Source organism: Saccoglossus kowalevskii, chromosome 22, assembly GCF_978046115.1.
Source record: "Saccoglossus kowalevskii chromosome 22, keSacKowa6.1, whole genome shotgun sequence".
In the NCBI taxonomy this organism is placed as follows: domain Eukaryota; kingdom Metazoa; phylum Hemichordata; class Enteropneusta; family Harrimaniidae; genus Saccoglossus; species Saccoglossus kowalevskii.
In genome coordinates, this window is record NC_140662.1 from 10125560 (window position 1) to 10139867 (window position 14308).

The 14308-nt window shown below is 33.2% G+C and overlaps 1 long non-coding RNA gene across 1 annotated transcript; it reads left to right on the plus strand.

Annotated features, from left to right (window-relative positions):
• The first annotated feature begins 391 nt into the window (after nucleotides 1-391).
• LOC144362626 (uncharacterized) lies at nucleotides 392-718 on the plus strand. Its single transcript, XR_013422590.1, has 2 exons — nucleotides 392-427; nucleotides 595-718. It is a non-coding gene; the product is annotated as an uncharacterized LOC144362626 (long non-coding RNA).
• Nucleotides 719-14308: the final 13590 nt, after the last annotated feature.

Below are 14308 nucleotides of genomic sequence, written 5' to 3' on the forward strand. Positions count from 1 at the left end.
TTTTTTGTTTTTGTTTTTGTATTAATGTATCAGCAATCGATATTGTAATGCTAGCAATTAATATAAGTTTCTAGAAAAATGCACAGCTAATTTATGCAATAAAATAACATTACCTAAGGTTTAATATAAACCTGATTGTTGTTTAAATTGTGGATTTTATCATTTGTTGATAGTTATACAAACATGGTATCCATGCTATAATGACCATACTGCAGTGGTTGCAAGCGGGTCAACAACTCTCTAGCACAATATAGTGCCCTAGATTGTACGAGATGACATTTGATCTTTACTATCAGAATGTATGCATGTCTAAACACCAAAACCTAGTAATGAAACAATGTGACATATTTATAGAATTTGTAATGTGTATATATAAATTCGCAATCTTATTAAGTCGTCAGATAGGAACTGTTTTGAACAGCACACGGTAAGTATTTTTCCTTCGTATTTACTGCCTTTAGAACATTGTGTTTACATTGTGCTCGCTCCCTTATACTTGTACATTGCGTTACGTGGATTTCACTCTGATATATTATAGATTAGCCTGGATGTTCGTGCAGTTCGTCGATGCTATTAAAACTTATTTTATTGCAGTGCCACATTGCGAGACTGAGATGTCGCCATTGTTGGATTAGAATGATAATCGACTGACGACTGAAGCGTCATTTACATTGTTATTAGCATTGGTCGACAACACAGAATATTGGCATAATGGTAAGTTCATAAGTATTCTATGTATTAAATGTGTACCAGCAGTGTTATTTAAAAACGCTGATATGCCGATTCTTTTGCATACTTTAGCGTAGTGTTTATTAGCCTTATCGTTGTTGAATACTGCCAAGCTTGTTGGCGATTTGAGAGAATCATGTTTCATGAAAAACCATTAATTAAAGGTCGGTCTCATCACCGCCGTGTTAGCATGTCGCGACATTGTTGTTTTCCGATATTCACATGGTCACATAGAGGTAGTTACTTGATTTTTTACCATGTGAATCCAGTGATTTCATAAATAATCTTATTTTTCTAAAATAAACCAACATACATTCAAAACTACTTGAACTATGAGATCACAAAGAAATCGACTTTTGGCCAATGATTTCTGTTACTCTGTTGTTGTTAAAGGGCGGCAGTCGTCGTGCCGCGTAGTGTTCGATATGGGACTCATAGCGACGTATACAACGCGTGTAAAATACATTGTTTAATTACATGAAATTCGAACACGCGCTGCGCGACGACCACCGCGCTTCAAGCATGTTCCTGGAACATTTTTTGGCAATTGCAGTTTTGGATATTTTGTCAAGGTTCAAAGTATTGTATACCAATTATCATTAATACTCAACTTCCTAGCAAGTTGGAACTCTTCTGATCACCAAATTGGGCTTGTCCAATCATGGCGTCACCTGACAACCTAACACAACGAAATTCTTACTGTTTTAAACATCTATTTTTTGTGAAAATTATTTACTATTATAGCAACAAACGTGTAGATTATTCCTCAATGACTACAAGTCAAATTGTCGCAAGTTTCAGTTTTGTTTGGCGACGTTGTATCTCCTAATCTATTTATATTATTTTATTTTAGGAAAATGAGGATGACATACAAGGTATGTGAGATATTGCTGTGCATGTTTAATTTGAAGATATTTTAGCAACATTTCACACTCATTCACCGCGTCATGGTCCTTATATATATTCTGAGTTTGTAAGCTTACAGCCAAGAACAATTACATCTGCTTGTGAAGCCTATTGTTTAACGCTATTTTGGGCCTCTCCTGATTAGTGGATGCCACACCTGATTATTTGTAATTGTCTCTATCTTTCTTGGGATTGGTTAATTCAAATAGAAAACTGTGTATATAAACGGATGTCATAGGACTGAAATTCAGACACAATAACACCTGGGCTGCATTTCAGATACCGTATGACTCCGGCAACGTTAGGCTTTCTGGAAAGATTATGCAACATTGTATGCAAGCCATGAAATTTGCGGACAGTAAATAATATTCATATTTTCGCAAAGGCACAGCATGACCTCTTCTTCTTAGTGATCCCATTCTTGCCTGTAATACTTTATTTCGTAACTGAAATCATCAAATACTTGGCTTTATGTTGAGTACCCCACATGCAGACTGTCAGTAAGGTCCGGGGAATGTTACATTGCCATTGGTGAACATGACTGACCGAAACGATATTTTTCCTTTTTTTATCTCACACAGATTTGACGAAAATAGAGCGTAAGTAGACCGTATTAAGTAATTCCATTACCAGATATCATTTTTACAATTACTGAAATTACATTTACAAATACAGCACTAACTGGTATTTTCATGTTTCTTTTTTTCTCTCTTGCACCGATTTGATGGATACAGAACGTAAGTAAACATTATTTAGTGTTTCCCTTACCAGATCTCATTTTTACAATTACTGAAATTACATTTGCAAATACAGCACTAACTGGTATTTTTATGTTTCTTTTTTTCTCTCTTGCACCGATTTGATGGATACAGGACGTAAGTAAACATTATTTAGTGTTTCCATTACCAGATGTCATTTTTGCAATTACTGAAATTACATTTGCAAATACAGCACTAACTGTTATTTTTATGTTTCTTTTTTTCTCTCCCACACCGATTTGATGGATACAGGACGTAAGTAACCATTATTTAGTGTTTCCATTACCAGATGTCATTTTTACAATTCTAATCTAAATACAATGATAACATAATGTTATGCTGATATTTCTGTTTTCATTACTCAATTACTGAAATTGTATTTGCAAATACAGCACTAACTGGTATTTTTATGTTTCTTTTTGCTCTCTCGCACTGATTTGATGGATACAGGACGTAAGTAAACATTATTTAGTGTTTCCATTACCATATGTCATTTTTACAATTACTGAAATTACATTTGCAAATACAGCACTAACTGGTATTTTCATGTTTCTTTTTTTTTCTTCTATGTCGCACCGATTTGATGGATACAGTTGGTAAGTAAACCTTATTTAGTGTTTCCATTACCAGATGTCATTTTTACAATTACTGAAATTACATTTGCAAATACAGCACTAACTGGTATTTTTATGTTTCTTTTTTTCTATGTCGCACCGATTTGATGGATTCAGTTGGTAAGTAAACCTTATTTAGTGTTTCCCTTACCAAATGTCATTTTTAAAATTACTGAAATTACATTTGCAAATACAGCACTAACTGGTATTTTTATGTTTCTTTTTTTCTCTCTTGCACCGATTTGATGAATACAGAACGTAAGTAAACATTATTTAGTGTTTCCATTACCAGATGTCATTTTTGCAATTACTGAAATTACATTTGCAAATACAGCACTAACTGTTATTTTTATGTTTCTTTTTTTCTCTCCCACACCGATTTGATGGATACAGGACGTAAGTAACCATTATTTAGTGTTTCCATTACCAGATGTCATTTTTACAATTCTAATCTAAATACAATGATAACATAATGTTATGCTGATATTTCTGTTTTCATTACTCAATTACTGAAATTGTATTTGCAAATACAGCACTAACTGGTATTTTTATGTTTCTTTTTTTCTATGTCGCACCGATTTGATGGATTCAGTTGGTAAGTAAACCTTATTTAGTGTTTCCCTTACCAAATGTCATTTTTAAAATTACTGAAATTACATTTGCAAATACAGCACTAACTGGTATTTTTATGTTTCTTTTTTTCTCTCTTGCACCGATTTGATGAATACAGAACGTAAGTAAACATTATTTAGTGTTTCCATTACCATAAGTCATTTTTACAATTACTGAAATTACATTTGCAAATACAGCACTAACTGGTATTTTTATGTTTCTTTTTTTTCTCTCTTGCACCGATTTGATGAATACAGAACGTAAGTAAACATTATTTAGTGTTTCCATTACCATATGTCATTTTTACAATAACTGAAATTACATTTGCAAATACAGCACTAACTGGTATTTTCATGTTTTTTTTTTCTATGTCGCACCGATTTGATGGATTCAGTTGGTAAGTAAACCTTATTTAGTGTTTCCCTTACCAAATGTCATTTTTAAAATTACTGAAATTACATTTGCAAATACAGCACTAACTGGTATTTTTATGTTTCTTTTTTTCTCTCTTGCACCGATTTGATGAATACAGAACGTAAGTAAACATTATTTAGTGTTTCCATTACCATAAGTCATTTTTACAATTACTGAAATTACATTTGCAAATACAGCACTAACTGGTATTTTTATGTTTCTTTTTTTTCTCTCTTGCACCGATTTGATGAATACAGAACGTAAGTAAACATTATTTAGTGTTTCCATTACCATATGTCATTTTTACAATAACTGAAATTACATTTGCAAATACAGCACTAACTGGTATTTTCATGTTTTTTTTTTTCTATGTCGCACCGATTTGATGGATTCAGTTGGTAAGTAAACCTTATTTAGTGTTTCCCTTACCAAATGTCATTTTTAAAATTACTGAAATTACATTTGCAAATACAGCACTAACTGGTATTTTTATGTTTCTTTTTTTCTCTCTTGCACCGATTTGATGAATACAGAACGTAAGTAAACATTATTTAGTGTTTCCATTACCATAAGTCATTTTTACAATTACTGAAATTACATTTGCAAATACAGCACTAACTGGTATTTTTATGTTTCTTTTTTTTCTCTCTTGCACCGATTTGATGGATACAGAACGTAAGTAAACATTATTTAGTGTTTCCATTACCATAAGTCATTTTTACAATTACTGAAATTACATTTGCAAATACAGCACTAACTGGTATTTTTATGTTTCTTTTTTCTCTCTTGCACCGATTTGATGGATACAGGACGTAAGTAAACATTATTTAGTGTTTCCATTACCATATGTCATTTTTACAATAACTGAAATTTCATTTGCAAATACAGCACTAACTGGTATTTTATGTTTCTCTTTTTCTCTCTTGCACCGATTTGATGGATACAGTGAGTAAGTAACCATTATTTAGTGTTTCCATTACCAGATGTCATTTTTACAATTCTAATCTAAATACAATGATGACATAATGTTATGCTGATATTTCTGTTTTCATTACTCAATTACTGAAATTACATTTGCAAATACAGCACTAACTGGTATTTTCATGTTTCTTTTTGCTCTCTCGCACCAATTTGATGGATACAGGGGGTAAGTAAACATTATTTAGTGTTTCCATTACCATAAGTCATTTTTACAATTACTGAAATTACATTTGCAAATACAGCACTAACTGGTATTTTATGTTTCTTTTTTTCTCTCTTGCACCGATTTGATGGATACAGAACGTAAGTAAACATTATTTAGTGTTTCCATTACCATATGTCATTTTTACAATAACTGAAATTACATTTGCAAATACAGCACTAACTGGTATTTTCATGTTTCTTTTTTTTCTCTTGCACCGATTTGATGGATACAGCGGGTAAGTAAACATTATTTAGTGTTTCCATTACCATAAGTCATTTTTACAATTCTAATCTAAATACAATGATGACATAATGTTATGCTGATATTTCTGTTTTCATTACTCAATTACTGAAATTGTATTTGCAAATACAGCACTAACTGGTATTGTTATGTTTCTTTTTTTTCTCTCTTGCACCGATTTCATGGATACAGGACGTAAGTAACCATTATTTAGTGTTTCCATTACCGTATGTCATTTTTACAATAACTGAAATTACATTTACAAATACAGCACTAACTGGTATTTTTATGTTTCTTTTTTTCTCTCTTGCACCGATTTCATGGATACAGGACGTAAGTAACCATTATTTAGTGTTTCCATTACCAGATGTCATTTTTACAATTCTAATCTAAATACAATGATGACATAATGTTATGCGGATATTTCTGTTTTCATTACTCAATTACTGAAATTGTATTTGCAAATACAGCACTAACTGGTATTTTCATGTTACTTTTTTCCTATGTCGCACCGATTTGATGGATTCAGTTGGTAAGTAAACCTTATTTAGTGTTTCCCTTACCAGATGTCATTTTTACAATTACTGATATTACATTTGCAAATACAGCACTAACTGGTATTTTAAGTTTCTTTTTTTCTCTCTTGCACCGATTTGATGGATACAGATTGTAAGTAAACATTATTTAGTATTTCCATTACCATATGTCATTTTTACAATAACTGAAATTACATTTACAAATACAGCACTAACTGGTATTTTCATGTTTCTTTTTTTCTATGTCGCTCCGATTTGATGGATACAGTTGGTAAGTAAACATTATTTAGTGTTTCCATTACCAGAAGTCATTTTTACAATTACTGAAATTACATTTGCAAATACAGCACTAACTGTTATTTTTATGTTTCTTTTTTTCTCTCCCACACCGATTTGATGAATACAGAACGTAAGTAAACATTATTTAGTGTTTCCATTACCATAAGTCATTTTTACAATTACTGAAATTACATTTGCAAATACAGCACTAACTGGTATTTTTATGTTTCTTTATTTCTCTCTTGCACCGATTTGATGAATACAGAACGTAAGTAAACATTATTTAGTGTTTTCATTACCATAAGTCATTTTTACAATTACTGAAATTACATTTGCAAATACAGCACTAACTGGTATTTTTATGTTTCTTTTTTTCTCTCTTGTACCGATTTGATGGATACAGAACGTAAGTAAACATTATTTAGTGTTTCCATTACCATAAGTTATTTTTACAATTCTAATCTAAATACAATGATGACATAATGTTATGCTGATATTTCTGTTTTCATTACTCAATTACTGAAATTGTATTTGAAAATACAGCACTAACTGATATTTTTATGTTTCTTTTTTTCTCTCTTGCACCGATTTGATGGATACAGATTGTAAGTAAACATTATTTAGTGTTTCCATTACCATATGTCATTTTTACAATAACTGAAATTACATTTACAAATACAGCACTAACTGGTATTTTCATGTTTCTTTTTTTCTATGTCGCTCCGATTTGATGGATTCAGTTGGTAAGTAAACATTATTTAGTGTTTCCATTACCATAAGTCATTTTTACAATTACTGAAATTGCATTTGCAAATACAGCACTAACTGGTATTTTTATATTTCTTTTTTTCTCTCTTGCACCGATTTGATGGATACAGAAAGTAAGTAAACATTATTTAGTGTTTCCATTACCATATGTCATTTTTACAATAACTGAAATTACATTTGCAAATACAGCACTAACTGGCATTTTTATATTTCTTTTTTTCTCTCTTGCACCGATTTGATGGATACAGAAAGTAAGTAAACATTATTTAGTGTTTCCATTACCATATGTCATTTTTACAATAACTGAAATTACATTTGCAAATACAGCACTAACTCTTATTTTTATGTTTCTTTTTTTCTCTCCCACACCGATTTGATGGATACAGTGAGTAAGTAAACATTATTTAGTGTTTCCATTACCAGATGTCATTTTTACAATTACTGAAATTACATTTGCAAATACAGCACTAACTGGTATTTTTATGTTTCTTTTTTTCTCTCTCGCACCGATTTGATGGATACAGAGGGTAAGTAACCATTATTTAGTGTTTCCGTTACCAGATGTCATTTTTACTATTTGAATCTAAATACAATGATAACCTAATGTCTGTATTATAGAATAACAAATATGTATTTCATACCAGGCATATTCCAGGCTGCCTTAACACAAGATGCGCACAAAGAAACGTACAGAGGGTGCTTCATGTTTGTTGGTTCTTATGGAGCTGGAAAAACATCAACAATTAGAAGTATTGGTGGTGAACAATATCAACGTGAATATAAAACTACAGATGGGATTGAAATATTTAGAATTGAAATATCAACATGGACAAAAAGAGGCATGTAATGTATTTGCTAGATTACCAAGCTGTATTCAATCACATTTTGAAAATGATGTGAACTGAATTAATACTTCGTGTAATCAAAATTGAGTTTATTTGTTAGATTTGTGTATATTTCCTAGGTATACAAATCATAATCTTACATAATATGCATTCAGGTTTTTTACAGAGAGTCCACCCTGGCTGACAGCAGTGCGAATATTAAAGATGGAGTTGCACATTTTTTTCCCAAAAACCTTCAAACAGCAAGAACTGTACCACATTATAATGTTGTCAGAACTTTGCAAACATTTCACTGATTTAAATATTTTGGAGCGTATTTGAATTTACTGGAATAGTAGGATGTATTTGAGAAAATACTACGCAAAGCCTTCAATATTCTGTTTCATAATTTGTAATACAGACTAAATTTTATACAGACACTAAATTCACTGCTATATCTCATTATCAAATTTTATGAATGAAGGTGGCATACCATTTATTATTGGTCAATGTCACATTCCCTTTTTTGTGACATCAACCGTTTATTTGGGATGGCTGCGACTTTGTTGCTAATTAGAGGCTAGTGATATTTTTATGTCTCGACAGTTAAGGCATTTGCATCCAGACTTCCTTGATGGTAGCCCGTTCAGTTCAGTCGATAACTCAAATCTCTTGCTACATCATTGGGTGGTATACTATGCCTCTAGTGTTGTTTATTCCTAGTATATTATACACACTTCATTTTATAGGTAATTCTGAAATGCTGAAAACTTTAAAGCACCAACATGTTCAAATGTGAATCAGCATTTGAAGCGTTTTATTTGCAACAATGGCTAAATGAAATGTGCATACAATGATAATAAATACATCAAGCAGTGACGCGAATTTGCATCAATATTTCGGTTTTGTAGTTACCTTTTAGTAGCAAAGTTGAATGTAAAATATACAGACACCAATTAGCGCCATAGACCCGATTGCATGTTGGGGATTGACGAAACTTTAGCCTGACTTGCAAAAATTAAAACTCTCATCCAATCACAACTATGTATTTACAGGCCAGAAAAACTGGCGACATATTAATTTATGTAAATAATGTAAACCAAATGTATGTATTACGGTTAATTTTATAGTCTGTAATCTTATTGTTGGTATTGTATAATTTTGTTCTATTAGATATTTTCAGTCGCCTGATATTGTCATTAAGATATTAAGCTGCATCAAATCAGTTGTTCACTTAGTCATGCGGTATTCTAGTCAGTACTTTAATCAGTAATGCCTAATTAGCAAATTAGCAAATTAGACAATAGACAACTGATAAATATTTTGTCGTTGTTTGTATTTATTATTTGTAGGTAAAGCCGGCTCCTACTTCAGCAATATACCAGAGGACGATTTAAAAAAGCTACTCGCGAATATAGTGGCAAGTCAGGCGAAACAGAATCCAAGCATGGAAGGAGGTATAACTCGGGATGAAGTTGATGATGGCGGTATTTACGATTACTTAAAACTCGACGGGGAAACTGAAATGGAAATGTTGATACGTTTATGTGGTCTATTGGATGCAATTGATATTGACGCACCAGACTTTCACTTCTCCCTATGGGATTTTGCTGGTCAGAAAATTTATTATACAGCTCACCAGGTAAGTTTGCATAATTGTGTATATTAGTTTTTGTTTTTGAACAATCTTAATCAAAGTTAGCTAAAATAAATATTTTGTAACTTTGTAACACGTGTTATTATTTTATTAAATAATGAATTGTTGCACAGTGTAGTAAAAGTGCAGCTCCATAGTCGTGCTTGTTTCAAGCAGGTGTTAAGAATCAATAATAATAAAACCGAATCAATAATTTAAAACTATTTCTCCTGTACATAGATATTTCTGGCGAGGAAATGTATCTACGTTCTTGTAGTTGACATTTCCAAATTACTTGAAGATAAAATTGAGTATTTCGAAGGTGAAGACACAGGGACGTTGGAGATGCAAAAAGGTAAATATATATAATTGACGCAATTTGTTTTCAACATATTGTCTCCTAAGATGACGATTTGATTAATATAAAACTGTACCTCCCTAAAATGACACAACAGTTTCAGCAGCGTTCAGTAAATGTTTGTTGTACCTTTATTTATACAATAACAACTGATCCTGCCAATGTGTATATTTATACACATTAGCAAATCATTGAATGCATTGCATTAAATTACCAATTTGTATGTATTTTATTAGACCAGGGTCTGTAAGTGGTTACATTTGCTATTACATAAATCGAAAACTGCCAGTATACACGTGTCAATGTTTTCTTTCCCATCTCATGACAAGAAGGTGTAATTACTTGTGTCGGTTTCCTAGATATAAGGGTGAAACCATTTTCTAATTAAAGTTACTTTTCCAAACTGATATCTAAGTAATTATTATTATCCATTACTAGATGTGTTGTACTATTGGATTAATTCAATATATGGTCGTTCGATATTCAGCAGTGAAATAAACACATCAGTTACAAAGTTCGTCATAGTTTGCACAAAAACAGATTTGGTTCCACAGGTAAGCCATGAATGAGTTTATTTTAAAATATGATTATATGTGAATTTAAATGTAACGCAGATTCTCTGTAGTTCATTGAATAACAATACAAGAAGATGTGAACTATTTAGTAACTACCATTTATAAATGTTTGAAAAGAGTTTTACTTTGAATCTGTGTATTTATTTTCATTTATTTCACTTTTATAATTAATATTTTCTACGTTTCTTAAAACCATGATTCCCCGGACTCAATCAATGTTGGCGATATGTCGAACATCCAACCAGAGGTCATTATCAAAATTATACATGACATCAATTAATTCATGAAAGAAAACTTTTGTTGGCATGTTATGCAATGCCAATTCCTGTATTTGTCATTTAACAATGTTACTATGAACCAATAAATCATTTCTATGCAAATGATTTTCAATACATCATACTCCAAAAACATTTTATGCAGTTCGTGTTTTATTATATATTTTTTTTCAATGTAATGTTTTCAGGAGGTTGTTATTGATCGTATGTCTAGAATAGAGAAATACGTACGAGATGTTACGCCACGTGCTCACGAAAACTACGCTGGAATATATGCTGTTGACAATTCGTCAGGATCTGGAGTACCGGAGCTTCGGGAAGCACTTCGGACACTTGCCGAGGAATCGTGTTACCTCGGTAAACAGCCAAGTGTCCAAATACAGCTGGAACTGAAGCTGCGCCAACTGAATAAGCGATGGGTAAATTTGTCAAAGGTGTACGAAGTTGGAGAAAGTTTAGGCCTCACCTCGGACACTGTCGACAAGATGTTACGATTTTACCACAGCATTCGTGAAATTATCCACTTTCATGAAGACAGAATCCTAGGAAACGTGGTTATAATTGATCCATCCTGGTTAGCTGACTTGTTGCGAATTCTCGTAACAACATCGGCTTCTTACAAGAAAAGAATTGGTGATTCCCCTCGCCTAGGAAAGCTTTGCAGTCAGCTTGATAACCATGGTATATTACAAGAAGAGATGGTTGATATTGTTCTTCGACAGGAAGACCGATCCTGTGATAAAGAAGTTCTTCTAGAAATGTATAAAAAGTTCAATATTATTTGCAGGCGTCCGGTTATATCTGACACAGATAAGCCCTCCTACTATATGCCATGTATGCTGAAGACGGGCGAACTTCCCATTCCCAGATCCCATTCAAGCACTGTTCCACTTCACTTTCATTTCAGCGACAATTTCTTGCCAGATGGAATATTCTACAACCTTGTTGTGAAACGCATACAGAAATGGAAGAATGTAGAGTTGTTTCAGAATGGAGCCACATTTTTCATTGAAGAAAGTCGTACCAATGTGCTAATATCGAAGAACAAATGCGACATTATTCTTGCATGTACAGATTCCAGCAGACTGCTTGGATCCGTAGGATCAAAGATCAGGGAAGATGTAGATAATACACTGACTGAAGTGGTCAAAAGTCAATACCCGGCGTTATCCTACAAAGTATGTATCAGATGTACAAGTGGTCAACATGATGCAACAAAACCTGTACCGGATTCGCTCGACGTGGATGATGGTTGTGTTTCTATTGATAAACCCTGTTGTTGGAAAACGCATCAAATCAAGTTGCCAGAGTTCTGGTACCCAAAAGGTTAGTATACTATAGAATTGATTAAATCTTTTTTAAATTCATAATTTTATTGTTTGAATTGTCTGAGCTTATTATCGCTCATACACGAGTAATGCAAATTTGGATAATCTTATTATTTCTTAGATCGTGTAACCATTAAGAATACACATAGCCAGTTTGTTAATGTCCTTGCTCCCAAGACTGACGAATTTGCCACTGCAGGTAAGTTATCAGTGTGGTTATACACGACAGATTACCTTTCATTTATTGTTAATGGTTGATTTGTGGAGCATGCTCATTATACCATTGTTATAAAAGCAATACTATTTGCTATCGCTATGTCTGAAATTCTAGTCCACAAAAATATATTTCAATCTCATAATTACTGCTATGTACTTCTAACTGTAAAATGTGATATTCCAGGTTATACACCGAAGATCGGTATTGTGACTGCATCAGATTGGGAATACCAGGCAGTGATGTCAATACTAGAGTCACCCACTGAGTATGACGGTCAGCAACCCGGAAGTGACCCTAACCATTACAAGTTGGGGGAGATAGGCGGAAAGTCTACAGTAATAGTTCAATTGCCAGTTGGAGAGATTGGTGAAGTCAGTGCAGCAATAACTACCACCCATCTGTGTGACACATTCAATACCGTTGAAATAGTATTCATGGTGGGCGTGGCTGGTGGAGTGCCAAATACAAAGTATGATGATATGAAAGTCAGTGAAACAACAGCGTATATTCGTCCTCATGTACGCAAAGGTGACGTCATCGTTTCCTCGCCAATAGTCGCTAGTGGCCCAGCTTTTATTCAGTATGATTTAGGCAAAATCGTTTCTCAAAAAGCCATTGTAAATGTTGCAGAAAACATCAGGTCAAAAAACCCGATTCGGCTGTCCCAGAAAGGGTTGAATGCTGCAAGGGAGTTCAAGATGGATCCAGAAAACCGCAAAGTAGTAGCTGAAACGTTGAAGCAAATCTACTCGAAAATGAACCAACAGAACCGAGAAATGTTTGGAAGACCTAATAGTGATGTGTTACCAGGGGAATCAACTCATCCATTAGAGAAGTTACGTTCCCCAGGAGAACCTAAAGTACACTTCGGTATTTTGGCATCAGCGAACTGCGCCATGGAAAATGCAGAAATTCGTGATAGACTCGCAGAATCTGAAAATGTAATTGGATTTGAAATGGAAAACAGTGGTGTTGCCTCAGCTACTTACACTGCCGCGAAGCAGAGTATGTTTGTGAGAGGTGTGTGTAATTATTCTGATGGCCTGACTGACCATAGATGGGATCGATATGCAGCATTAGTGGCAGCAGTCATCACCAAATGTATTATAGCAAAATTACGAAAATAATATTATCATGTCTACCATCAACAATCATCACATTCACTAGCTGTAGCTGGCAAAGCCAAATGAAAATAATGAAAGTAAAAGTAACATTACCTGCCGCTACCAACAACAATAACCAACCACGGCTAAAAATTACCACCACCACTACCATCACAATTATGTAAATCATGATAGGACATCGCCAACTACTGCCACTACCAACAACAGCAGTATCACCACCTACATTATTAAAAACAACTCTCACCACCGACCAGCTGCAGTAGTTACCAGTACCAATTACCGACAGATTCAACATAATATCTATTGCTGCTGCCCCAACGAAAACTGCGATAAAAAGGCCTAGGATTAAGCATGTTAACAGAACTTATTTCATGTCATGTGATCAACCGTAATAATCACAAACATTGCATTGGTCCATGTATACTATAAAATAAATCACAGATCAGTTGATTGAGTCTTACAAAAAAATAGATACATTTACAATTTTAGCCATCTTCTTTTGATCAACTCTAGCTACGAAACTATGTAATCCCCTTACTTAGTGAGGTTGTTAAACTTTAGTTCACTTGTTATATAGATGACCCAAGCCACATGTTTCACATGTGAATAGTTCTAATATTTGTTGAAATTGTCCCACAATTTTTTTTCCATCTTTTAGAGAAAAATCGACGGGCTGTCCAACCATTTTTTAGATTTGTTTTTATAAAATGTATTATGACTATTTTGTAAACGTAAACACGTTATTGAATACACTATGGATTTTTATGTATAGAATACTTGATTTATAACTACTGTACGTGATTTAATTCTCTAATGGGTGCCCTCATTTACTGTCAATATCATAACAAATGTAATGTGAAATTAACATGGCAAAAACGTACGAGAGCAAATAATGATCAAAAATATTTGTGTTTTATTTAAGTTTTCTG